At 50.9% G+C, this 26,428-nt stretch overlaps 1 long non-coding RNA gene across 1 annotated transcript in view; it reads right to left on the bottom strand.

Moving 5' to 3' along the window:
- Positions 1-26,428, bottom strand: part of LOC137541508 (uncharacterized) — a 198,080-nt gene that overhangs the window by 165,521 nt on the left and 6,131 nt on the right. The window contains exon 2 of the long non-coding RNA XR_011025182.1: positions 19,436-19,698. This is a non-coding gene — a long non-coding RNA (uncharacterized lncRNA). The remainder of the gene's footprint in view (positions 1-19,435; positions 19,699-26,428) is intronic.

Below are 26,428 nucleotides of genomic sequence, written 5' to 3'. Positions count from 1 at the left end.
CTGGATGTGAGAGGTCCAGAGCCTGGGTGTGAGAGGTCCAGACCCACCTACACTCCCCTCCAGGTATCGCGCATTGGCCTTGGGGCCCCGGCCAGTGAGAGAGGTCCGGGGCCCCTGGCCATCGTGCGAACCAATCGTGTGTTTTTAAACGTTTTTTTTTCAGCTCTAGGACATGGCAGACAGGTGAGCGGTTAGGGAGGGACCCCTGTGGGAGGGATGCCTGCACGGGGCGGTCCTGCTAGCGACGCAATCTTGCGATTTGCGTCCAACTGAAGCCTCCCACCTGAATGCTAATGGCTGCTAGATGTGGTATGGCAGGTAAAGGGTGTATGACAGTGCATCCTGAGTGGCTGACGAGCACCTGCTGATGACTTAAATGTAGCTGCATGCATGTATTGCTGTGTTCTATTGCTTGTGTGTGTCGAATTTAGCATTCAGTATGGAGGCAGTGTTGGTGGGTTTTCTGGATGTGAGAGGTCCAGAGCCTGGGTGTGAGAGGTCCAGGCCCACCTACACTCCCCTCCAGGTATCGCGCATTGGCCTTGGGGCCCCGGCCAGTGAGAGAGGTCCGGGGCCCCTGGCCATCGTGTGAACCAATCGTGTGTTTTTAAACGTTTTTTTTTCAGCTCTAGGACATGGCAGACAGGTGAGCGGTTAGGGAGGGACCCCTGTGGGAGGGATGCCTGCACGGGGCGGTCCTGCTAGCGACGCAATCTTGCGATTTGCGTCCAACTGAAGCCTCCCACCTGAATGCTAATGGCTGCTAGATGTGGTATGGCAGGTAAAGGGTGTATGACAGTGCATCCTGATTGGCTGACGAGCACCTGCTGACGACTTAAATGTAGCTGCATGCATGTATTGCTGTGTTCTATTGCTTGTGTGTGTCGAATTTAGCATTCAGTATGGAGGCAGTGTTGGTGGGTTTTCTGGATGTGAGAGGTCCAGAGCCTGGGTGTGAGAGGTCCAGGCCCACCTACACTCCCCCCCAGGTATCGCGCATTGGCCTTGGGGCCCCGGCCAGTGAGAGAGGTCCGGGGCCCCTGGCCATCGTGCGAACCAATCGTGTGTTTTTAAACGTTTTTTTTTCAGCTCTAGGACATGGCAGACAGGTGAGCGGTTAGGGAGGGACCCCTGTGGGAGGGATGCCTGCACGGGGCGGTCCTGCTAGCGACGCAATCTTGCGATTTGCGTCCAACTGAAGCCTCCCACCTGAATGCTAATGGCTGCTAAATGTGGTATGGCAGGTAAAGGGTGTATGACAGTGCATCCTGATTGGCTGACGAGCACCTGCTGACGACTTAAATGTAGCTGCATGCATGTATTGCTGTGTTCTATTGCTTGTGTGTGTCAAATTTAGCATTCAGTATGGAGGCAGTGTTGGTGGGTTTTCTGGATGTGAGAGGTCCAGAGCCTGGGTGTGAGAGGTCCAGGCCCACCTACACTCCCCTCCAGGTATCGCGCATTGGCCTTGGGGCCCCGGCCAGTGAGAGAGGTCCGGGGCCCCTGGCCATCGTGCGAACCAATCGTGTGTTTTTAAACGTTTTTTTTTTCAGCTCTAGGACATGGCAGACAGGTGAGCGGTTAGGGAGGGACCCCTGTGGGAGGGATGCCTGCACGGGGCGGTCCTGCTAGTTACGCAATCTTGCGATTTGCGTCCAACTGAAGCCTCCCACCTGAATGCTAATGGCTGCTAGATGTGGTATGGCAGGTAAAGGGTGTATGACAGTGCATCCTGATTGGCTGACGAGCACCTGCTGACGACTTAAATGTAGCTGCATGCATGTATTGCTGTGTTCTATTGCTTGTGTGTGTCGAATTTAGCATTCAGTATGGAGGCAGTGTTGGTGGGTTTTCTGGATGTGAGAGGTCCAGAGCCTGGGTGTGAGAGGTCCAGGCCCACCTACACTCCCCTCCAGGTATCGCGCATTGGCCTTGGGGCCCCGGCCAGTGACAGAGGTCCGGGGCCCCTGGCCATTGTGCGAACCAATCGTGTGTTTTTAAACGTTTTTTTTTCAGCTCTAGGACATGGCAGACAGGTGAGCGGTTAGGGAGGGACCCCTGTGGGAGGGATGCCTGCACGGGGCGGTCCTGCTAGCGACGCAATCTTGCGATTTGCGTCCAACTGAAGCCTCCCACCTGAATGCTAATGGCTGCTAGATGTGGTATGGCAGGTAAAGGGTGTATGACAGTGCATCCTGAGTGGCTGACGAGCACCTGCTGACGACTTAAATGTAGCTGCATGCATGTATTGCTGTGTTCTATTGCTTGTGTGTGTCGAATTTAGCATTCAGTATGGAGGCAGTGTTGGTGGGTTTTCTGGATGTGAGAGGTCCAGAGCCTGGGTGTGAGAGGTCCAGGCCCACCTAAGCTCCCCTCCAGGTATCGCGCATTGGCCTTGGGGCCCCGGCCAGTGAGAGAGGTCCGGGGCCCCTGGCCATCGTGCGAACCAATCGTGTGTTTTTAAACGGTTTTTTTTCAGCTCTAGGACATGGCAGACAGGTGAGCGGTTAGGGAGGGACCCCTGTGGGAGGGATGCCTGCACGGGGCGGTCCTGCTAGCGACGCAATCTTGCGATTTGCGTCCAACTGAAGCCTCCCACCTGAATGCTAATGGCTGCTAGATGTGGTATGGCAGGTAAAGGGTGTATGACAGTGCATCCTGATTGGCTGACGAGCACCTGCTGACGACTTAAATGTAGCTGCATGCATGTATTGCTGTGTTCTATTGCTTGTGTGTGTCGAATTTAGCATTCAGTATGGAGGCAGTGTTGGTGGGTTTTCTGGATGTGAGAGTTCCAGAGCCTGGGTGTGAGAGGTCCAGGCCCACCTACACTCCCCTCCAGGTATCGCGCATTGGCCTTGGGGCCCCGGCCAGTGAGAGAGGTCCGGGGCCCCTGGCCATCGTGCGAACCAATCGTGTGTTTTTAAACGTTTTTTTTTCAGCTCTAGGACATGGCAGACAGGTGAGCGGTTAGGGAGGGACCCCTGTGGGAGGGATGCCTGCACGGGGCGGTCCTGCTAGCGACGCAATCTTGCGATTTGCGTCCAACTGAAGCCTCCCACCTGAATGCTAATGGCTGCTAGATGTGGTATGGCAGGTAAAGGGTGTATGACAGTGCATCCTGATTGGCTGACGAGCACCTGCTGACGACTTAAATGTAGCTGTATGCATGTATTGCTGTGTTCTATTGCTTGTGTGTGTCGAATTTAGCATTCAGTATGGAGGCAGTGTTGGTGGGTTTTCTGGATGTGAGAGGTCCAGAGCCTGGGTGTGAGAGGTCCAGGCCCACCTACACTCCCCTCCAGGTATCGCGCATTGGCCTTGGGGCCCCGGCCAGTGAGAGAGGTCCGGGGCCCCTGGCCACCGTGCGAACCAATCGTGTGTTTTTAAACGGTTTTTTTTCAGCTCTAGGACATGGCAGACAGGTGAGCGGTTAGGGAGGGACCCCTGTGGGAGGGATGCCTGCACGGGGCGGTCCTGCTAGCGACGCAATCTTGCGATTTGCGTCCAACTGAAGCCTCCCACCTGAATGCTAATGGCTGCTAGATGTGGTATGGCAGGTAAAGGGTGTATGACAGTGCATCCTGAGTGGCTGACGAGCACCTGCTGACGACTTAAATGTAGCTGCATGCATGTATTGCTGTGTTCTATTGCTTGTGTGTGTCGAATTTAGCATTCAGTATGGAGGCAGTGTTGGTGGGTTTTCTGGATGTGAGAGGTCCAGAGCCTGGGTGTGAGAGGTCCAGGCCCACCTACACTCCCCTCCAGGTATCGCGCATTGGCCTTGGGGCCCCGGCCAGTGAGAGAGGTCCGGGGCCCCTGGCCATCGTGCGAACCAATCGTGTGTTTTTAAACGTTTTTTTTTCAGCTCTAGGACATGGCAGACAGGTGAGCGGTTAGGGAGGGACCCCTGTGGGAGGGATGCCTGCACGGGGAGGTCCTGCTAGCGACGCAATCTTGCGATTTGCGTCCAACTGAAGCCTCCCACCTGAATGCTAATGGCTGCTAGATGTGGTATGGCAGGTAAAGGGTGTATGACAGTGCATCCTGAGTGGCTGACGAGCACCTGCTGACGACTTAAATGTAGCTGCATGCATGTATTGCTGTGTTCTATTGCTTGTGTGTGTCGAATTTAGCATTCAGTATGGAGGCAGTGTTGGTGGGTTTTCTGGATGTGAGAGGTCCAGAGCCTGGGTGTGAGAGGTCCAGGCCCACCTACACTCCCCTCCAGGTATCGCGCATTGGCCTTGGGGCCCCGGCCAGTGAGAGAGGTCCGGGGCCCCTGGCCATTGTGCGAACCAATCGTGTGTTTTTAAACGTTTTTTTTTCAGCTCTAGGACATGGCAGACAGGTGAGCGGTTAGGGAGGGACCCCTGTGGGAGGGATGCCTGCACGGGGCGGTCCTGCTAGCGACGCAATCTTGCGATTTGCGTCCAACTGAAGCCTCCCACCTGAATGCTAATGGCTGCTAGATGTGGTATGGCAGGTAAAGGGTGTATGACAGTGCATCCTGAGTGGCTGACGAGCACCTGCTGACGACTTAAATGTAGCTGCATGCATGTATTGCTGTGTTCTATTGCTTGTGTGTGTCGAATTTAGCATTCAGTATGGAGGCAGTGTTGGTGGGTTTTCTGGATGTGAGAGGTCCAGAGCCTGGGTGTGAGAGGTCCAGGCCCACCTACACTCCCCTCCAGGTATCGCGCATTGGCCAGGGGCCCCGGCCAGTGAGAGAGGTCCGGGGCCCCTGGCCATCGTGCGAACCAATCGTGTGTTTTTAAACGTTTTTTTTTCAGCTCTAGGACATGGCAGACAGGTGAGCGGTTAGGGAGGGACCCCTGTGGGAGGGATGCCTGCACGGGGCGGTCCTGCTAGCGACGCAATCTTGCGATTTGCGTCCAACTGAAGCCTCCCACCTGAATGCTAATGGCTGCTAGATGTGGTATGGCAGGTAAAGGGTGTATGACAGTGCATCCTGATTGGCTGACGAGCACCTGCTGACGACTTAAATGTAGCTGCATGCATGTATTGCTGTGTTCTATTGCTTGTGTGTGTCGAATTTAGCATTCAGTATGGAGGCAGTGTTGGTGGGTTTTCTGGATGTGAGAGTTCCAGAGCCTGGGTGTGAGAGGTCCAGGCCCACCTACACTCCCCTCCAGGTATCGCGCATTGGCCTTGGGGCCCCGGCCAGTGAGAGAGGTCCGGGGCCCCTGGCCATCGTGCGAACCAATCGTGTGTTTTTAAACGTTTTTTTTTCAGCTCTAGGACATGGCAGACAGGTGAGCGGTTAGGGAGGGACCCCTGTGGGAGGGATGCCTGCACGGGGCGGTCCTGCTAGCGACGCAATCTTGCGATTTGCGTCCAACTGAAGCCTCCCACCTGAATGCTAATGGCTGCTAGATGTGGTATGGCAGGTAAAGGGTGTATGACAGTGCATCCTGATTGGCTGACGAGCACCTGCTGACGACTTAAATGTAGCTGCATGCATGTATTGCTGTGTTCTATTGCTTGTGTGTGTCGAATTTAGCATTCAGTATGGAGGCAGTGTTGGTGGGTTTTCTGGATGTGAGAGGTCCAGAGCCTGGGTGTGAGAGGTCCAGGCCCACCTACACTCCCCTCCAGGTATCGCGCATTGGCCTTGGGGCCCCGGCCAGTGAGAGAGGTCCGGGGCCCCTGGCCATCGTGCGAACCAATCGTGTGTTTTTAAACGTTTTTTTTTCAGCTCTAGGACATGGCAGACAGGTGAGCGGTTAGGGAGGGGCCCCTGTGGGAGGGATGCCTGCACGGGGCGGTCCTGCTAGCGACGCAATCTTGCGATTTGCGTCCAACTGAAGCCTCCCACCTGAATGCTAATGGCTGCTAGATGTGGTATGGCAGGTAAAGGGTGTATGACAGTGCATCCTGATTGGCTGACGAGCACCTGCTGACGACTTAAATGTAGCTGTATGCATGTATTGCTGTGTTCTATTGCTTGTGTGTGTCGAATTTAGCATTCAGTATGGAGGCAGTGTTGGTGGGTTTTCTGGATGTGAGAGGTCCAGAGCCTGGGTGTGAGAGGTCCAGGCCCACCTACACTCCCCTCCAGGTATCGCGCATTGGCCTTGGGGCCCCGGCCAGTGAGAGAGGTCCGGGGCCCCTGGCCATCGTGCGAACCAATCGTGTGTTTTTAAACGTTTTTTTTTCAGCTCTAGGACATGGCAGACAGGTGAGCGGTTAGGGAGGGACCCCTGTGGGAGGGATGCCTGCACGGGGCGGTCCTGCTAGCGACGCAATCTTGCGATTTGCGTCCAACTGAAGCCTCCCACCTGAATGCTAATGGCTGCTAAATGTGGTATGGCAGGTAAAGGGTGTATGACAGTGCATCCTGATTGGCTGACGAGCACCTGCTGACGACTTAAATGTAGCTGCATGCATGTATTGCTGTGTTCTATTGCTTGTGTGTGTCAAATTTAGCATTCAGTATGGAGGCAGTGTTGGTGGGTTTTCTGGATGTGAGAGGTCCAGAGCCTGGGTGTGAGAGGTCCAGGCCCACCTACACTCCCCTCCAGGTATCGCGCATTGGCCTTGGGGCCCCGGCCAGTGAGAGAGGTCCGGGGCCCCTGGCCATCGTGCGAACCAATCGTGTGTTTTTAAACGTTTTTTTTTCAGCTCTAGGACATGGCAGACAGGTGAGCGGTTAGGGAGGGACCCCTGTGGGAGGGATGCCTGCACGGGGCGGTCCTGCTAGTGACGCAATCTTGCGATTTGCGTCCAACTGAAGCCTCCCACCTGAATGCTAATGGCTGCTAGATGTGGTATGGCAGGTAAAGGGTGTATGACAGTGCATCCTGATTGGCTGACGAGCACCTGCTGACGACTTAAATGTAGCTGCATGCATGTATTGCTGTGTTCTATTGCTTGTGTGTGTCGAATTTAGCATTCAGTATGGAGGCAGTGTTGGTGGGTTTTCTGGATGTGAGAGGTCCAGAGCCTGGGTGTGAGAGGTCCAGGCCCACCTACACTCCCCTCCAGGTATCGCGCATTGGCCTTGGGGCCCCGGCCAGTGAGAGAGGTCCGGGGCCCCTGGCCATCGTGCGAACCAATCGTGTGTTTTTAAACGTTTTTTTTTCAGCTCTAGGACATGGCAGACAGGTGAGCGGTTAGGGAGGGACCCCTGTGGGAGGGATGCCTGCACGGGGCGGTCCTGCTAGCGACGCAATCTTGCGATTTGCGTCCAACTGAAGCCTCCCACCTGAATGCTAATGGCTGCTAAATGTGGTATGGCAGGTAAAGGGTGTATGACAGTGCATCCTGATTGGCTGACGAGCACCTGCTGACGACTTAAATGTAGCTGCATGCATGTATTGCTGTGTTCTATTGCTTGTGTGTGTCAAATTTAGCATTCAGTATGGAGGCAGTGTTGGTGGGTTTTCTGGATGTGAGAGGTCCAGAGCCTGGGTGTGAGAGGTCCAGGCCCACCTACACTCCCCTCCAGGTATCGCGCATTGGCCTTGGGGCCCCGGCCAGTGAGAGAGGTCCGGGGCCCCTGGCCATCGTGCGAACCAATCGTGTGTTTTTAAACGTTTTTTTTTCAGCTCTAGGACATGGCAGACAGGTGAGCGGTTAGGGAGGGACCCCTGTGGGAGGGATGCCTGCACGGGGCGGTCCTGCTAGTGACGCAATCTTGCGATTTGCGTCCAACTGAAGCCTCCCACCTGAATGCTAATGGCTGCTAGATGTGGTATGGCAGGTAAAGGGTGTATGACAGTGCATCCTGATTGGCTGACGAGCACCTGCTGACGACTTAAATGTAGCTGCATGCATGTATTGCTGTGTTCTTTTGCTTGTGTGTGTCGAATTTAGCATTCAGTATGGAGGCAGTGTTGGTGGGTTTTCTGGATGTGAGAGGTCCAGAGCCTGGGTGTGAGAGGTCCAGGCCCACCTACACTCCCCTCCAGGTATCGCGCATTGGCCTTGGGGCCCCGGCCAGTGAGAGAGGTCCGGGGCCCCTGGCCATCGTGCGAACCAATCGTGTGTTTTTAAACGTTTTTTTTTCAGCTCTAGGACATGGCAGACAGGTGAGCGGTTAGGGAGGGACCCCTGTGGGAGGGATGCCTGCACGGGGCGGTCCTGCTAGCGACGCAATCTTGCGATTTGCGTCCAACTGAAGCCTCCCACCTGAATGCTAATGGCTGCTAGATGTGGTATGGCAGGTAAAGGGTGTATGACAGTGCATCCTGATTGGCTGACGAGCACCTGCTGACGACTTAAATGTAGCTGCATGCATGTATTGCTGTGTTCTATTGCTTGTGTGTGTCGAATTTAGCATTCAGTATGGAGGCAGTGTTGGTGGGTTTTCTGGATGTGAGAGGTCCAGAGCCTGGGTGTGAGAGGTCCAGGCCCACCTACACTCCCCTCCAGGTATCGCGCATTGGCCTTGGGGCCCCGGCCAGTGAGAGAGGTCCGGGGCCCCTGGCCATTGTGCGAACCAATCGTGTGTTTTTAAATGTTTTTTTTTTCAGCTCTAGGACATGGCAGACAGGTGAGCGGTTAGGGAGGGACCCCTGTGGGAGGGATGCCTGCACGGGGCGGTCCTGCTAGCGACGCAATCTTGCGATTTGAGTCCAACTGAAGCCTCCCACCTGAATGCTAATGGCTGCTAGATGTGGTATGGCAGGTAAAGGGTGTATGACAGTGCATCCTGAGTGGCTGACGAGCACCTGCTGACGACTTAAATGTAGCTGCATGCATGTATTGCTGTGTTCTATTGCTTGTGTGTGTCGAATTTAGCATTCAGTATGGAGGCAGTGTTGGTGGGTTTTCTGGATGTGAGAGGTCCAGAGCCTGGGTGTGAGAGGTCCAGGCCCACCTACACTCCCCTCCAGGTATCGCGCATTGGCCTTGGGGCCCCGGCCAGTGAGAGAGGTCCGGGGCCCCTGGCCATCGTGCGAACCAATCGTGTGTTTTTAAACGTTTTTTTTTCAGCTCTAGGACATGGCAGACAGGTGAGCGGTTAGGGAGGGACCCCTGTGGGAGGGATGCCTGCACGGGGCGGTCCTGCTAGCGACGCAATCTTGCGATTTGCGTCCAACTGAAGCCTCCCACCTGAATGCTAATGGCTGCTAGATGTGGTATGGCAGGTAAAGGGTGTATGACAGTGCATCCTGATTGGCTGACGAGCACCTGCTGACGACTTAAATGTAGCTGCATGCATGTATTGCTGTGTTCTATTGCTTGTGTGTGTCGAATTTAGCATTCAGTATGGAGGCAGTGTTGGTGGGTTTTCTGGATGTGAGAGGTCCAGAGCCTGGGTGTGAGAGGTCCAGGCCCACCTACACTCCCCTCCAGGTATCGCGCATTGGCCTTGGGGCCCCGGCCAGTGAGAGAGGTCCGGGGCCCCTGGCCATTGTGCGAACCAATCGTGTGTTTTTAAACGTTTTTTTTTTCAGCTCTAGGACATGGCAGACAGGTGAGCGGTTAGGGAGGGACCCCTGTGGGAGGGATGCCTGCACGGGGCGGTCCTGCTAGCGACGCAATCTTGCGATTTGAGTCCAACTGAAGCCTCCCACCTGAATGCTAATGGCTGCTAGATGTGGTATGGCAGGTAAAGGGTGTATGACAGTGCATCCTGAGTGGCTGACGAGCACCTGCTGACGACTTAAATGTAGCTGCATGCATGTATTGCTGTGTTCTATTGCTTGTGTGTGTCGAATTTAGCATTCAGTATGGAGGCAGTGTTGGTGGGTTTTCTGGATGTGAGAGGTCCAGAGCCTGGGTGTGAGAGGTCCAGGCCCACCTACACTCCCCTCCAGGTATCGCGCATTGGCCTTGGGGCCCCGGCCAGTGAGAGAGGTCCGGGGCCCCTGGCCATCGTGCGAACCAATCGTGTGTTTTTAAACGTTTTTTTTTCAGCTCTAGGACATGGCAGACAGGTGAGCGGTTAGGGAGGGACCCCTGTGGGAGGGATGCCTGCACGGGGCGGTCCTGCTAGCGACGCAATCTTGCGATTTGCGTCCAACTGAAGCCTCCCACCTGAATGCTAATGGCTGCTAGATGTGGTATGGCAGGTAAAGGGTGTATGACAGTGCATCCTGATTGGCTGACGAGCACCTGCTGACGACTTAAATGTAGCTGTATGCATGTATTGCTGTGTTCTATTGCTTGTGTGTGTCGAATTTAGCATTCAGTATGGAGGCAGTGTTGGTGGGTTTTCTGGATGTGAGAGGTCCAGAGCCTGGGTGTGAGAGGTCCAGGCCCACCTACACTCCCCTCCAGGTATCGCGCATCGGCCTTGGGGCCCCGGCCAGTGAGAGAGGTCCGGGGCCCCTGGCCATCGTGCGAACCAATCGTGTGTTTTTAAACGTTTTTTTTTTTCAGCTCTAGGACATGGCAGACAGGTGAGCGGTTAGGGAGGGACCCCTGTGGGAGGGATGCCTGCACGGGGCGGTCCTGCTAGCGACGCAATCTTGCGATTTGCGTCCAACTGAAGCCTCCCACCTGAATGCTAATGGCTGCTAGATGTGGTATGGCAGGTAAAGGGTGTATGACAGTGCATCCTGATTGGCTGACGAGCACCTGCTGACGACTTAAATGTAGCTGCATGCATGTATTGCTGTGTTCTATTGCTTGTGTGTGTCGAATTTAGCATTCAGTATGGAGGCAGTGTTGGTGGGTTTTCTGGATGTGAGAGGTCCAGAGCCTGGGTGTGAGAGGTCCAGGCCCACCTACACTCCCCTCCAGGTATCGCGCATTGGCCTTGGGGCCCCGGCCAGTGAGAGAGGTCCGGGGCCCCTGGCCATCGTGCGAACCAATCGTGTGTTTTTAAACGTTTTTTTTTCAGCTCTAGGACATGGCAGACAGGTGAGCGGTTAGGGAGGGACCCCTGTGGGAGGGATGCCTGCACGGGGCGGTCCTGCTAGCGACGCAATCTTGCGATTTGCGTCCAACTGAAGCCTCCCACCTGAATGCTAATGGCTGCTAGATGTGGTATGGCAGGTAAAGGGTGTATGACAGTGCATCCTGATTGGCTGACGAGCACCTGCTGACGACTTAAATGTAGCTGCATGCATGTATTGCTGTGTTCTATTGCTTGTGTGTGTCGAATTTAGCATTCAGTATGGAGGCAGTGTTGGTGGGTTTTCTGGATGTGAGAGGTCCAGAGCCTGGGTGTGAGAGGTCCAGGCCCACCTACACTCCCCTCCAGGTATCGCGCATTGGCCTTGGGGCCCCGGCCAGTGAGAGAGGTCCGGGGCCCCTGGCCATCGTGCGAACCAATCGTGTGTTTTTAAACGTTTTTTTTTTCAGCTCTAGGACATGGCAGACAGGTGAGCGGTTAGGGAGGGACCCCTGTGGGAGGGATGCCTGCACGGGGCGGTCCTGCTAGCGACGCAATCTTGCGATTTGCGTCCAACTGAAGCCTCCCACCTGAATGCTAATGGCTGCTAGATGTGGTATGGCAGGTAAAGGGTGTATGACAGTGCATCCTGATTGGCTGACGAGCACCTGCTGACGACTTAAATGTAGCTGCATGCATGTATTGCTGTGTTCTATTGCTTGTGTGTGTCGAATTTAGCATTCAGTATGGAGGCAGTGTTGGTGGGTTTTCTGGATGTGAGAGGTCCAGAGCCTGGGTGTGAGAGGTCCAGGCCCACCTACACTCCCCTCCAGGTATCGCGCATTGGCCTTGGGGCCCCGGCCAGTGAGAGAGGTCCGGGGCCCCTGGCCATCGTGCGAACCAATCGTGTGTTTTTAAACGGTTTTTTTCAGCTCTAGGACATGGCAGACAGGTGAGCGGTTAGGGAGGGACCCCTGTGGGAGGGATGCCTGCACGGGGCGGTCCTGCTAGCGACGCAATCTTGCGATTTGCGTCCAACTGAAGCCTCCCACCTGAATGCTAATGGCTGCTAAATGTAGTATGGCAGGTAAAGGGTGTATGACAGTGCATCCTGATTGGCTGACGAGCACCTGCTGATGACTTAAAATGTAGCTGCATGCATGTATTGCTGTGTTCTATTGCTTGTGTGTGTCAAATTTAGCATTCAGTATGGAGGCAGTGTTGGTGGGTTTTCTGGATGTGAGAGGTCCAGAGCCTGGGTGTGAGAGGTCCAGGCCCACCTACACTCCCCTCCAGGTATCGCGCATTGGCCTTGGGGCCCCGGCCAGTGAGAGAGGTCCGGGGCCCCTGGCCATCGTGCGAACCAATCGTGTGTTTTTAAACGTTTTTTTTTCAGCTCTAGGACATGGCAGACAGGTGAGCGGTTAGGGAGGGACCCCTGTGGGAGGGATGCCTGCACGGGGCGGTCCTGCTAGCGACGCAATCTTGTGATTTGCGTCCAACTGAAGCCTCCCACCTGAATGCTAATGGCTGCTAGATGTGGTATGGCAGGTAAAGGGTGTATGACAGTGCATCCTGATTGGCTGACGAGCACCTGCTGACGACTTAAATGTAGCTGCATGCATGTATTGCTGTGTTCTATTGCTTGTGTGTGTCGAATTTAGCATTCAGTATGGAGGCAGTGTTGGTGGGTTTTCTGGATGTGAGAGGTCCAGAGCCTGGGTGTGAGAGGTCCAGGCCCACCTACACTCCCCTCCAGGTATCGCGCATTGGCCTTGGGGCCCCGGCCAGTGAGAGAGGTCCGGGGCCCCTGGCCATCGTGCGAACCAATCGTGTGTTTTTAAACGGTTTTTTTCAGCTCTAGGACATGGCAGACAGGTGAGCGGTTAGGGAGGGACCCCTGTGGGAGGGATGCCTGCACGGGGCGGTCCTGCTAGCGACGCAATCTTGCGATTTGCGTCCAACTGAAGCCTCCCACCTGAATGCTAATGGCTGCTAGATGTGGTATGGCAGGTAAAGGGTGTATGACAGTGCATCCTGATTGGCTGACGAGCACCTGCTGACGACTTAAATGTAGCTGCATGCATGTATTGCTGTGTTCTATTGCTTGTGTGTGTCGAATTTAGCATTCAGTATGGAGGCAGTGTTGGTGGGTTTTCTGGATGTGAGAGGTCCAGAGCCTGGGTGTGAGAGCTCCAGGCCCACCTACACTCCCCTCCAGGTATCGCGCATTGGCCTTGGGGCCCCGGCCAGTGAGAGAGGTCCGGGGCCCCTGGCCATTGTGCGAACCAATCGTGTGTTTTTAAACGTTTTTTTTTCAGCTCTAGGACATGGCAGACAGGTGAGCGGTTAGGGAGGGACCCCTGTGGGAGGGATGCCTGCACGGGGCGGTCCTGCTAGCGACGCAATCTTGCGATTTGCGTCCAACTGAAGCCTCCCACCTGAATGCTAATGGCTGCTAGATGTGGTATGGCAGGTAAAGGGTGTATGACAGTGCATCCTGATTGGCTGACGAGCACCTGCTGACGACTTAAATGTAGCTGCAATGCATGTATTGCTGTGTTCTATTGCTTGTGTGTGTCGAATTTAGCATTCAGTATGGAGGCAGTGTTGGTGGGTTTTCTGGATGTGAGAGGTCCAGAGCCTGGGTGTGAGAGGTCCAGGCCCACCTACACTCCCCTCCAGGTATCGCGCATTGGCCTTGGGGCCCCGGCCAGTGAGAGAGGTCCGGGGCCCCTGGCCATCGTGCGAACCAATCGTGTGTTTTTAAACGTTTTTTTTTTTCAGCTCTAGGACATGGCAGACAGGTGAGCGGTTAGGGAGGGACCCCTGTGGGAGGGATGCCTGCACGGGGCGGTCCTGCTAGCGACGCAATCTTGCGATTTGCGTCCAACTGAAGCCTCCCACCTGAATGCTAATGGCTGCTAGATGTGGTATGGCAGGTAAAGGGTGTATGACAGTGCATCCTGATTGGCTGACGAGCACCTGCTGACGACTTAAATGTAGCTGCATGCATGTATTGCTGTGTTCTATTGCTTGTGTGTGTCGAATTTAGCATTCAGTATGGAGGCAGTGTTGGTGGGTTTTCTGGATGTGAGAGGTCCAGAGCCTGGGTGTGAGAGGTCCAGGCCCACCTACACTCCCCTCCAGGTATCGCGCATTGGCCTTGGGGCCCCGGCCAGTGAGAGAGGTCCGGGGCCCCTGGCCATCGTGCGAACCAATCGTGTGTTTTTAAACATTTTTTTTTTCAGCTCTAGGACATGGCAGACAGGTGAGCGGTTAGGGAGGGACCCCTGTGGGAGGGATGCCTGCACGGGGCGGTCCTGCTAGCGACGCAATCTTGCGATTTGCGTCCAACTGAAGCCTCCCACCTGAATGCTAATGGCTGCTAGATGTGGTATGGCAGGTAAAGGGTGTATGACAGTGCATCCTGATTGGCTGACGAGCACCTGCTGACGACTTAAATGTAGCTGCATGCATGTATTGCTGTGTTCTATTGCTTGTGTGTGTCGAATTTAGCATTCAGTATGGAGGCAGTGTTGGTGGGTTTTCTGGATGTGAGAGGTCCAGAGCCTGGGTGTGAGAGGTCCAGGCCCACCTACACTCCCCTCCAGGTATCGCGCATTGGCCTTGGGGCCCCGGCCAGTGAGAGAGGTCCGGGGCCCCTGGCCATCGTGCGAACCAATCGTGTGTTTTTAAAGGTAGACTCTTAGGGCAGGTTGGGGGAAGGGAGTGAGTGAGGCATAGGGGATGGCAGTTTTGAAGGGGGATAAGAGGGATAGGTGGTCATTATGAGTACCACTCTTACACCCTCAAGTGTAAAGTATGGAAACACAACGACCACCTGATAAATAATTCGGACCCAGGTGATCCCCCTTAGGCCTGGTTTAACATTGGGATCTCAAAAGGCAAATCACAATCGCCTATGGAGTGTGATTGAGTTTTTACCAAGCAATTGTGGCTCCATGTTGCAGTGATTGCGTTTTTTGAGTCTCATTCCAGAGAATGAGAATGGCATTCTAACTGCCACCGAAATGTTGCACGCAGTACACCTTTGCGACATATGCACACCGCAGGCACTGCAAGGATTTACCACATTTATTTGCTGAATACCGGCTATCAGCAAAGAGCAGAAATGCTCCCCACCAAAAGCACACCAAGTGTGAACTGGCCCTTAAGAGAATTTTATTGGTGATTACAAATTGTTGCAGCCTGCAGTGTAGAACTCAGGGGCATATTTAAAATGATTTAAATATACCCCCAAGTTCTACGTATGGCCTCCTCCTTCCCACAGCCATACCAACCCTCACCAAAAAGTTATAAAGCATAGAAGCGCAAACAAAACAAAAAAGATGCAGGCCGACAATCGTAGTTATTGAAAATTCCAATTGCACTAGCAAAAACCAGGCAATGCAATTTACATGTTCATCGCCGTGCTGTTGCTATTGGCAAAATGGGCACGATACCATTTTTTTATTGTAACGTGCCTAATACAAAAGGGCTCTAATTAGTTGATCTCCCTCTCAGATGGTTTATTATATTCTTTTTTGGCAGAGTACTTTGGCTAATCCAATTGGCTAAAAGTAAATCACATTATGGCCAATAGGATTGTAAGCCGGCCCACCATGGCAAGGTAGACTCTTAGGGCAGGATGGGGGAAGGGAGTGAGTGAGGCATAGGGGATGGCAGTTTTGAAGGGGGATAAGGGGGATAGGTGGTCATCATGGGTACCACTCTTACACCTTCAAGTGTAAAGTCTGGAACCCATGACAACCACCTGATAAATAATTGGGACCCAGTTGGTCCCCCTTAGGCCTGGTTCAACATTGGGATCGCAAAAGGAAAATCACAATCGCCTATGGAGTGTGATTGCGTTTTTACCAAGCAATTGTGGCTCCATGTTGCAGTGATTGCGTTTTTCGAGTCTCATTCCAGAGAATGAGAATGGCATTCTAACTGCCACCAAAATGTTGCACGCAGTGCACCTTTGTGACATATGCACACCGCAGGCACTGCAAGGATTTACCACATTGCTTTGCTGAATACCGGCTATCAGCAAAGAGCAGAAATGCTCCCCACCAAAACCACACCAAGTGTGAACTGGCTCTTAAGAGAATTTGATTGGCGATTACAAATTGTTGCAGCCTGCAGTGTAGAACTCAGGGCATATTTAAAATGATTTAAATATACCCCCAAGTTCTACGTATGGCCTCCTCCTCCCCACAGCCATACCAACCCTCACCAAAAAGTTACAAAGCATAGAAGCGCAAACAAAACAAAAAAGATGCAGGCCGACAATCGTAATTATTGTAAATATTAATTGCACTAGCAAAAACCAGGCAATGCAATTTACATGTTCATCGCCGTGCTGTTGCTATTGGCAAAATGGGCACGATACCATTTTTTAATTGTAACGTGCCTAATACAAAAGGGCTCTAATTAGTTGATCTCCCTCTCAGATGGTTTATTATATTCTTTTTTGGCAGAGTACTTTGGCTAATCCAATTGGCTAAAAGTAAATCACATTATGGCCAATAGGATTGTAAGCCGGCCCACCATGGCAAGGTAGACTCTTAGGGCAGGTTGGGGGAAGGGAGTGAGTGAGGCATATGGGATGACAGTTTTGAAGGGGGATAAGGGGGATAGGTGGTCATCATGGGTACCACTCTTACACCCTCAAGTGTAAAGTCTGGAACCCATGACAACCACCTGATAAATAATTGGGACCCAGTTGGTCCCCCTTAGGCCTGGTTTAACATTGGGATCGCAAAAGGAAAATCACAATCGCCTATGGAGTGTGATTGCGTTTTTACCAAGCAATTGTGGCTCCATGTTGCAGTGATTGCGTTTTTCGAGTCTCATTCCAGAGAATGAGAATGGCATTCTAACTGCCACCGAAATGTTGCACGCAGTGCACCTGTGCGACATATGCACACCGCAGGCACTGCAAGGATTTACCACATTGCTTTGCTGAATACCGGCTATCAGCAAAGAGCAGAAACGCTCCCCACCAAAAGCACTCCAAACACCAATAAATTACTGTGCGCGGTACAAAGTAAGTAAAAATATGGGGTGTACTGTAATATAGAAAAATTTATATGTTACGGCCAGAACCCGAAGTTTCAGGTTCTGGTCGGCCAATGTGCGAAGTGGCCACTGCGCTGCGGCCAGTGTTAGAAATGAAATGTTTCCTGATAGATGAATGTATTTTCTGGCCGTCTCGCTGCGGCCGAATGTATGAAAAGTTAATTAATTTAATGAAATTAAGACGGCAGCAATGTAGCCGCCGGCTTCCTCTCTGCCTCTCTCTCCTCCCCCCTGCCTCTCTCTCTCTCCTACTGGCAGCCGGGGGGGGACACGCGTGTCCCCGAGAGTCGTTTGTCGCAGCAGGGAATCCTGCCGTTCTTGCAGAGCGGGTGTTGGCACAAGCAATGTCTGCAGCCTTCCCCGCTATGCTTCCCTGGTGTGACGAACGACTCTCGGGGACACGCGTGTCCCCCCCGGCTGCCAGTAGGAGAGAGAGGCAGGGGAAGGAGAGAGAGGCAGAGCTGAAGCCAGCGGCTTCATCTGCTACATTTGCCGCCGGCTTAATTTCATTAACATTAACTAACTTTTCATACATTCAGCGAGACAGCCAGAAAATACATTCATCTTTCAGGAATCATTTCATTTCTAACACTGGCCGCAGCGCAGCAGCCACATTGGCCGGCCAGAACCCGAAGTGGCCAGCCAGAACGCGAAGTGGCCAAACTTCAGGTTCTGGCCGTAACATATACACCAAATATAAACACACTGGCTCAAAATTCAGACTTGGTAGAAAAAGTAATTACAGTGACAAATGTTACATGATGAATAAAATGTATAACACATTTCAAGACACAACATGTTGAGAGAGCCTTGTCCTTGTGAGTTTACTATCTATGGGAATTCGGGGGATGGTGTAGTAAACAACATGTATACCAAGAGGTGATGTGTTTTTAGGTTTGCTAGTGAGGAGCACAACTTGGCCAGAGGCTGATGTGGGAGTGGCGTAAGTTGTAGTGTGTATACTTGTTGGAAAATGTAGCTATCAAGTGTGATGCTTTTTTCAGGACCATATACTAGCACAGAGTAATAATTCATAGCAGCAATTCATAGCTGTTGCATGAAATAACTGGAGAATTGTTGCCACCCTGTCATCCTATAAATTGTAACACCAGATTACTATCAAGTGTGACCATGTTTCAGGGCCGTATACAGTCACGCTCTGTCAGTCAGTTGTAAATGGTGGTGAGAAATGACTTTGCGGTACCTCTCCCATTTGTAGAGCTGCAGGACTGTCTTACAGGATGTATACTCTGCAGAATCTGGCACCTGGCCTCCAGTACTGCAGAGTGACCAGGATCTGCTTTCCTTTCCGTCCTCTTCCCCAATGTGCATGCATACTAGAACAGCAGTGAAAAGCACCACCTGAGAGGGCGTGGACCAGAGGTTCCCAGCATCCTCTATCTATACCCAGCTGAGTATTGTGAGGTCATCAGGTAATCCTGACCAGGGCAGTTTCTAGGCAAAAATACACTCAGGGCGAGGGTGTGAAAAGTGCACCCCCTCCACGTGGAGCCAGGTATAGGGGCCTGCAGTATAGGTTAGCAAGGTCTAGTTGCACTAAGTATAGGTAGCCAACTATAAGTCCCCTCAGTATAGGTAGCTAGGCATAGGTGCCCCAGTATAGGTAGCCAGCTATAGGTCCCCACAGTATAGGTTAGCCAGGTAGGTGCCTCCAGTATAGGTATGCAGTATTGTTGTCCCGGCATAGGTTAGATAGGCAGGTGTCACCGCTATAGGTTAGATAGGTAGGTGCCCCCAGTACAGGTTAGCTAGGTGGGTGTCTCCAATATAAGTAGCCAGAATAGTTGCCCCAGTATAGGCTAGCTAGGTAGGTGCCCCCAGTATAGGCTAGCTAGGTAGGTGCCCGCAGTATAGGCTAGATAGGTAGGTTCCCCCAGTATAGGTTAGATAGGTAGATGCCCCCAATATAGGTTAGATAGGTAGCTGCCCCCAGTAAAGGCTAGATAGGTAGGTGCCCCCAGTACAGGTTAGATAGGTAGGTGCCCCCAGTATAGGCTAGATAGGTAGGTGCCTCCAGTATAGGCTAGATAGGTAGGTGCCTCCAGTATAGGCTAGATAGGTAGGTGCCTCCAGTATAGGATAGATAGGTAGCTGCCCCCCGTATAGGTTAGATAGGTAGGTATGACAAAAAAGGGAGCCTCATATACAACGTATCAAAAATATTTTTTATTCAAAAAGCATAGTGTGAATAACCCCCCCTGCCCAATTTAAAACCATAAAAATGGCTGCGGTTCCCATAGAGGATGGTAGGCCTAGCGCTAGATGAATTTGGAGTGCACTTCTATTATTCAAGCATAAGCAACAGTTACCAATAGCGTATTTCTTCTGGATCCCCTTTATGTACACTCAGGATGCTAACAATCCTTGTGATGTTCTCTATAGGTATCCAGGTCATGTGCCATATGTCATGGATAGCATATGATGAATAGACTTCAGCCTCTTACTTTAGCTCCCCTTTTTATATGCAGAACATCCACAGCAATTTTTCTAAGCAGACCGGCACTTGCCGGGACTCACCTGTCCTTTTGTATAAGTGTATTACGCTATAATGGCGGGTACTTCCGGCACTAGCAACGTCCATATGCCAGGTTCCCTTGCGTGCCACTCGTCTGCCGCCGTCCGTTTATGTGCACCGGCTACTTCAGCTGTTCGGGCGTTTTGAAGCAGGAACCAGGATGCTGGGAGGAGAGAGCGAGGCCGTACACCGAGATCCGTCACATGACCGTAGCCTCACGTGACGCATTTCACCCGGCGTCGGGTTTCTTCAGACAGGTAGGTACCTGCAATATAGGTTAGATAGGCAGCTGCCCCCAGTATAGGTTAGATAGGTAGGTACCAGCAATATAGGTTAGATAGGTAGCTGCCCCCAGTATAGGTTAGATAGGTAGGTACCAGCAATATAGGTTAGATAGGCAGCTGCCCCCAGTATAGGTTAGATAGGCAGGTACTTCCAGTATAGGTTAGATAGGTAGGTGCCCCCCAGTATAGGCTAGACGGGTAGGTGCCCCTAGTATAGGTTAGATAGGTAGGTACCCCTGTATTGGTTAGATAGGTAGGTGCCCCCAGTATAGGTTAGATAGGTAGGTACCTGCAATATAGGTTAGATAGGTAGGTGCCCCCAGTATAGGTTAGATAGGTAGGTACCTGCAATATAGGTTAGATAGGTAGCTGCAGCCAGTATAGGTTAGATAGGTAGGTACCAGCAATATAGGTTAGATAGGCAGCTGCCCCCAGTATAGGTTAGATAGGCAGCTGCCCCCAGTATAGGTTAGATAGGTAGGTACCTGCAATATAGGTTAGATAGGTAGGTGCCCCCAGTATAGGTTAGATAGGTAGGTACCTGCAATATAGGTTAGATAGGTAGCTGCCCCCAGTATAGGTTAGATAGGTAGCTGCCCCCAGTATAGGTTAGATAGGTAGATGCCCCACAGTATAGGCTAGATAGGTAGGTGCCCCCAGTATAGGTTAGATAGGTAGGTGCCCCCAGTATAGGTTAGATAGGTAGGTACCCCCAGTATAGGCTAGATAGGAGGCTGCCCCCGTATAGGTTAGATAGGTAGTTTTTCCCCGGATAGGCTAGATAGGTAGGTGCCCCCAGTATAAGTTAGATAGGTACCTCCAGTATAGGCTAGATAGGTAGGTGCCCCCAGTATTGGTTAGATAGGTAGGTGCCCCCAGTATAGGTTAGATAGGTAGCTACCCCCAGTATAGGCTAGATAGGAGGCTGCCCCCGTATAGGTTAGATAGGTAGTTTTTCCCCGGATAGGCTAGATAGGTAGGTGCCCCCAGTATAAGTTAGATAGGTAGGTACCTCCAGTATAGGCTCGATAGGTAGGTGCCCCCAGTATAGGTTAGATAGGTAGGTACCCCCAGTATAGGTTAGATAGGTAGCTGCCCCTAGTATCAGCTAGATAGGTAGGTACCCTCCTCCCCATCATGGAGGGGGGAGTCAGCCGAGGGGAGAGCGACCCAACCTCTCCCTTCTTTCCTCTCCCGGGCTGCCCTCCGTGCTCCCCCTTTGATGCAGAGTAAAGCGCAGCAGGAAGCAATGTAGAGAGCAACAGGAAGCAATGTAGAGCGCATCTGCCTGTGTTCCAATCGCCGGTCACTAGCCGCTGGTCTCCTCCTCTGCATAGCCGCTTATACACACACTATACTTCCTGCTAAACCAGTACCCCCAAACAAGAAGTATAGTGTGTATAAGCAGCTATGCAGAGGAGGAGACCAGCGGCTAGTTACCGGCGATTGGAACTCAGGCAGGTGAGTTGCTCTCTACATTTTCAATTTCACCGTGATGTTGCGCTCAGTCCTCAAGCTCCTGTGTGGCTGCTGACTATGCACAGAGACAAGTCCCAGTGAAACAAATCCAATCAATTAGACGTGCCAATGGTCCACACACGCCCAATTCAGATTGTGTTTTTATTTTTAAGGTCTCACAGACAAGAGGGTCTCCTCATAGTGAGTATTGCCTCAATACAGTACACCCTAGTGCCAACACACACTGCGTGAGGGTAATAGCTATCACCAAAAGGCAGGAGATCACCCCCCCTCTCAATCCCCACTCACCGGATGGCTTCTTTTAATAATTACACATCAAACATTTCATTCCGGCTGCACATGAAGATCTGAAGAGATGCACACCCCGCTGAAGGTCTAATGAAGATGTGCCCAGGCTGCTCGATCACCACTCGAGTACATATAGCAAAGAAGTAAAGCCGGCACCATCAAAGCTCTTTTACTTTTTATTAAAGACTGTCATACATAACAGCGACGTTTCGGAGCAGATGTTATGCTCCTTTATCAAGCTATGGCAGTCTCAAAGTGTAAGTTTTCAACAGTAGTTTATATAACACACCCACATTTTAAATTCACCAATTGTAGGCTATCAAAACATAATAGACCAATCCCCTGTCTCCACACAAGGGAGGACCTGATGGGGAACTATGCACGAAAATGTAGGAGCCAATGGAGAAAAGGAGAACTCACCTGCGTCATATGCAATCACACTCCACATCCGCATCACGCCAGGTCTGCCCCACAGCTCGGCGTCACAGTGATGGAACCACTCCCACCAGTCGCACGGACCAGATGGGAAACTGAGCGTCGAGTAGGCGGTGCTACAACGTCACATGGACGTTGTCAGGGGAACAGTAAAGACGCCACGGAGAGAGCCCCGTGCGTCTATCAAACCAGTGGATGACGTCACTGTGGTCCTGGCCAATCAGGTGGCTCCATGGTCCACCAATTGGCCGGCACGCTGTTACACCACATGGCTACGTGTAGACCAGCTTACACGTTGCCATAGCGATGTACACGCCGGGGCAGAGATGCGGATGTAGAGAGGAACACACAGAGCATAAACAGCCCAGAATAGCCACCGCGCAGCAGCAGTCACCGGGTCTCATCCAAACACAGCACATCACTTGATCTCTATAGTCCAGATTAGGAATAAAAATCAAACCACAGACATTAAGGGGAAGAATGCCCAGAAAAAATAAAAGAAAAAAGATAAAAAAGGATATGATCTTAAGATGAGATCAGTTGTAAAAAAATCTATTGTTGCAAAAAATTACAAGGAATCACAAAAGGGGCAATAGATCGTATTCACGATTCATGCCCCGTGGTTCCAAAGTGTCAAGAACACGTATCCAGTGAGCCTCGCGGCGTAACAGTAGCCTGTGTCTATCGCCACCCCGTTTTAAAGGAGGCACGCTGTCAATAATTTGACAGCGTAACTGACTAACAGAATGGTTAACTTGGGCGAAGTGACAGGCCACTGGTTGCTCCACCAGGCGTTCCCGGATAGCATGTTTATGAGCAGACAGTCTAATCTTGAATTTTTGAGTAGTCTCCCCCACATAGAGAAGGCCACAAGGGCACTTCAATATGTATATCACATATTGGGAATCACAGTTATAGATACTCCTAATCTCAAACTTGGTACCCAATCTAGGATGAGTGAAAAAGTTGCTCCTGATAACTGAGTTGCAGTGCACACAATTAAGGCACGGATACATGCCTCTCCTAGAGCCCCCACATTTTTTGTCAGAAGGTTTAATTTCAGCGTGTACAAGTTTATCCCTGAGTGTAGGGGCCCTTTTGTAAGAGAATAAAGGCGGATTCTGGAACTCAGGGACAGCGGGGAGCGACTGCGAAAGAGCACCCCAATGTTGCTTAATAATTCTCCCAACTCTTCCGGCTGCACATAAAATAAACTGGTATGTTTGCATATCACAATACCCATCCGCCGACACCGGTCACCTCACACATGCCCAGGCCGCGTCTGGTTCAGTATTCAGTTTGTGTGCGTCCTCCAAGCTCCGCCCTACGCATTTCGTCAGGATTGTGACTCAGTCAGGAGGACGCACGCAAACTGAATACTGAACCAGACGCGGCCTGGGGATGTGAGAGGTGACCGGTGTCGGCGGACGGGTGTTGTGATATGTAAACATACCAGTGTATTTTATGTGCAGCCGGAATGAAATGTTTGATGTGTAATTATTGAAAGAAGCCATCCGGTGAGCGGCGATTGAGGGGGGGGGGGTGATCCCCTGCCTTTTGGTGATAGCTATTACCCTCACGCAATGTGTGTTGGCAGTAGGGTGTACTGTATTGAGGCAATACTCACTATGAGGAGACCCGCTTGTCTGTGTTTTTATTTTTAAGGTATCACAATCTTAATTGGGCATGTGTGGACCATTGGCGCCACTAATTGATTGGATTTGCTCTCTACATTGCTTCCTGTTACTCTCTACATTGCTTCCTGCTGCGCTTTACTCTGCATCAGAGAGGGAGCATGGAGGGCGGCCCGGGAGAGGAAGGGAGAGAGAGGTCGGGCCACTCTCCCCACAGCTGCAGCTCCCCCTCCATCACTGCGCCCCCCTCAGGGTGGCCACACGGCCCTACAAAACGGGCCTGATCCTGACTCTATGGAAGGAGTTAATAAGCCTGAGGTAGAGAATATAACCTTGTGAGCCAATCATAACCATAAAGAAAAAGTAATATTAATAAGCAGAGATAAGATGGAACTGTGCCCCATTGTAGAATGGAATCTCCACTTTCACACATATCATACTTGATCAGATATCAGATACTTGACTCAGATGCTTCCAGCTAGTTGTTATGCCTGGTACATACACACCATGCAATTTCCCATCTGATAGACGGGTCCAAACGATGATTTCTGACAGGTCCAATCTGATCTGATTTCTGATCATGTTTCTGATGCATTTTTTGTAGAAGTTTTTGGAAAGTTTAATTGGAAAAACGATCTGAAATCAGATCTAATCTGTTGGAAATTATCAATTCGATCCGTCCATCTGAAGGAAATTGCATGGTGTGACCCAGGCATAACACCTATAGGATGTAGTCTTCCCAGTGAGTAAATCCTGGTACACACTTTCAATTATGATTGGCCAATCACTAACTAACCTTACCAAAATGCACTATGGGAGCCAACAGATATTGGATTTAATGAGCAGATTGTGCAGGTAAACAATCACACTACATATAGCTAGGTTCACACTTGGTCCGTTAACATATCTGTGGCTCTGTTTTTCAGGCCGGATCAAAACTGGAGCTACGGATACCAGTGTTAAAGATGGCAGTTCTCTTCACCCATAAAAAAAAAACGGATCTGTCTGCGTTCAGGGGGACCCGTTTTTAAAACCTGAACGGACGGTCCGTATTTGCAACATTTTCAAGGACTCCAACTAGCTGGAGGGAGAGCGGGGACGGGGGACCCAGGTGAGGGGGGAATGACCCCCCTCCCCACTGACGTTTCCATGGACTGGAAACGTCACCTGTGGCTTTACCCTAGCCTCTGTTTTGTTTAGAGAAAAAAATAAAAAAGGACCCTTTTAAAACGGATTTGATCCTGAACTGACAAGTGTGGACCTAGCCATAGGTGGTAATTGGTAAGTTATTGGCCAATCATAATTGAAAGTGTGTACCAGGCTACTAAACATGTCAAACGTTCCATCGTTCTGCCATGATTGGCCTGCTTGGTGTTAGTAGTTTTCAGATCATCAAATCATTATATTTGTGATCTGTTTATATAACTTTCTATTTGGCTACTAATTACCATAATTTCTGTGAACAGATCACAAATATGATTTGATGATCTGAAAACTACTAACACCAAACTGGCCAATCAGGAATCCACAGTTATGGTTACTAATGCACTTAAGGGGCCCATACAGTGGTTGATTTCAGCGATCGATCGATCAGAAATCGATTCTATCAAATTCCCCATTCGATCGATTTGCGGCCAAGTTCGATCGATTTGATCTATCTGACAGGATCGACCTAAATTTTCCATCCTGTCAGATAGATCAAATCGATCGAAAATTGGCCGCAAATCGATCGAATGGGGAATTTGATAGAATCAATTTCTGATCGATGACCCATAGAGTTGCATTGGCTCTAATGGTCCAATAATGAGTGAGTTTACTATCTATGGGAATTCGGGGGATGGGGTAGTAAACAACATGTATACCAAGAGGTGATGTGTTTTTAGGTTTGCTAGTGAGGAGCACAACTTGGCCAGAGGCTGATGTGGGAGTGGCGTAAGTTGTAGTGTGTATACCTTGCATTGGATTTAATGGTTCAATAATGCATTTAGATTGATTTTCAATAGATTTCAGGAAATCTGTTCCTATTGTGTGGCACATCAGATAGATTCCTGTCAGATTGGACTTGACAGGCATCTGCCATAAATCTATCTGATGGTCAAATCTGCTGCAAATCTATAAGTGTATGGCAACCTTTACACTCAGCTCATACTCAGTGCTTAAAACTGACTGAGGCTGGGTGCACACATAACAGAGTGTGAAAGGTTGCGTTTTCTGTCATGTGTGGGGTTTTTTGTGTGTGTTTTTAGTACGTTTGCGGTTTTTCCTTGCAGATGCGTTTTTCAAGCGTTTGTGTGCATTTTTATGCATTTGTGTTTGGTATATACAAAACCCATATGTGTTTTGTATGCGCTTTTCAATTGCGTTTTATGCTAATCCCTAGGAAGACAACAGGAAGCGGAAATACATAAGAAAACAATTTTTTAAAATAAAAACGCATATAAAAGCGCATGTAAAATGCAAACATAAAACATAAAAAATGCATACCATTGCGTTCCCATTGACTTTCATTATGTGTGTTTTTTAATATTATGCAACAAAACCTGAATTTTAAAAACGCATGTTTGAAAACGCATATGCGTTTTTATATGCATTTTTCCTGCGGCCCATTGACTTCCGTTCTGCAACGTTAGCGTTTCTGCTAAGTGTGCACCTAGCCTGTATGTTCTCTATTCCATATACTTATTCTTCCTACATGCATCCTCTATGTATAACCAGCTGAGTACTGTGAGGTCATCAGGTAATCCTAGCATTCTCTATACCCAGCCGAGTTTATTGTGAGGTCATCAGGTAATCCCAGCATCCTCTATACCCAGCCGAGTATTGTGAGGTCATCAGGTAATCCCAGCATCCTCTATACCCAGCCGAGTATTGTGAG

Source organism: Hyperolius riggenbachi, chromosome 12, assembly GCF_040937935.1.
Source record: "Hyperolius riggenbachi isolate aHypRig1 chromosome 12, aHypRig1.pri, whole genome shotgun sequence".
NCBI classification, from domain to species: domain Eukaryota; kingdom Metazoa; phylum Chordata; class Amphibia; order Anura; family Hyperoliidae; genus Hyperolius; species Hyperolius riggenbachi.
The sequence above is the reverse complement of the archived record's forward strand: the minus strand, read 5'-3'. Positions and strand labels throughout refer to the sequence as shown.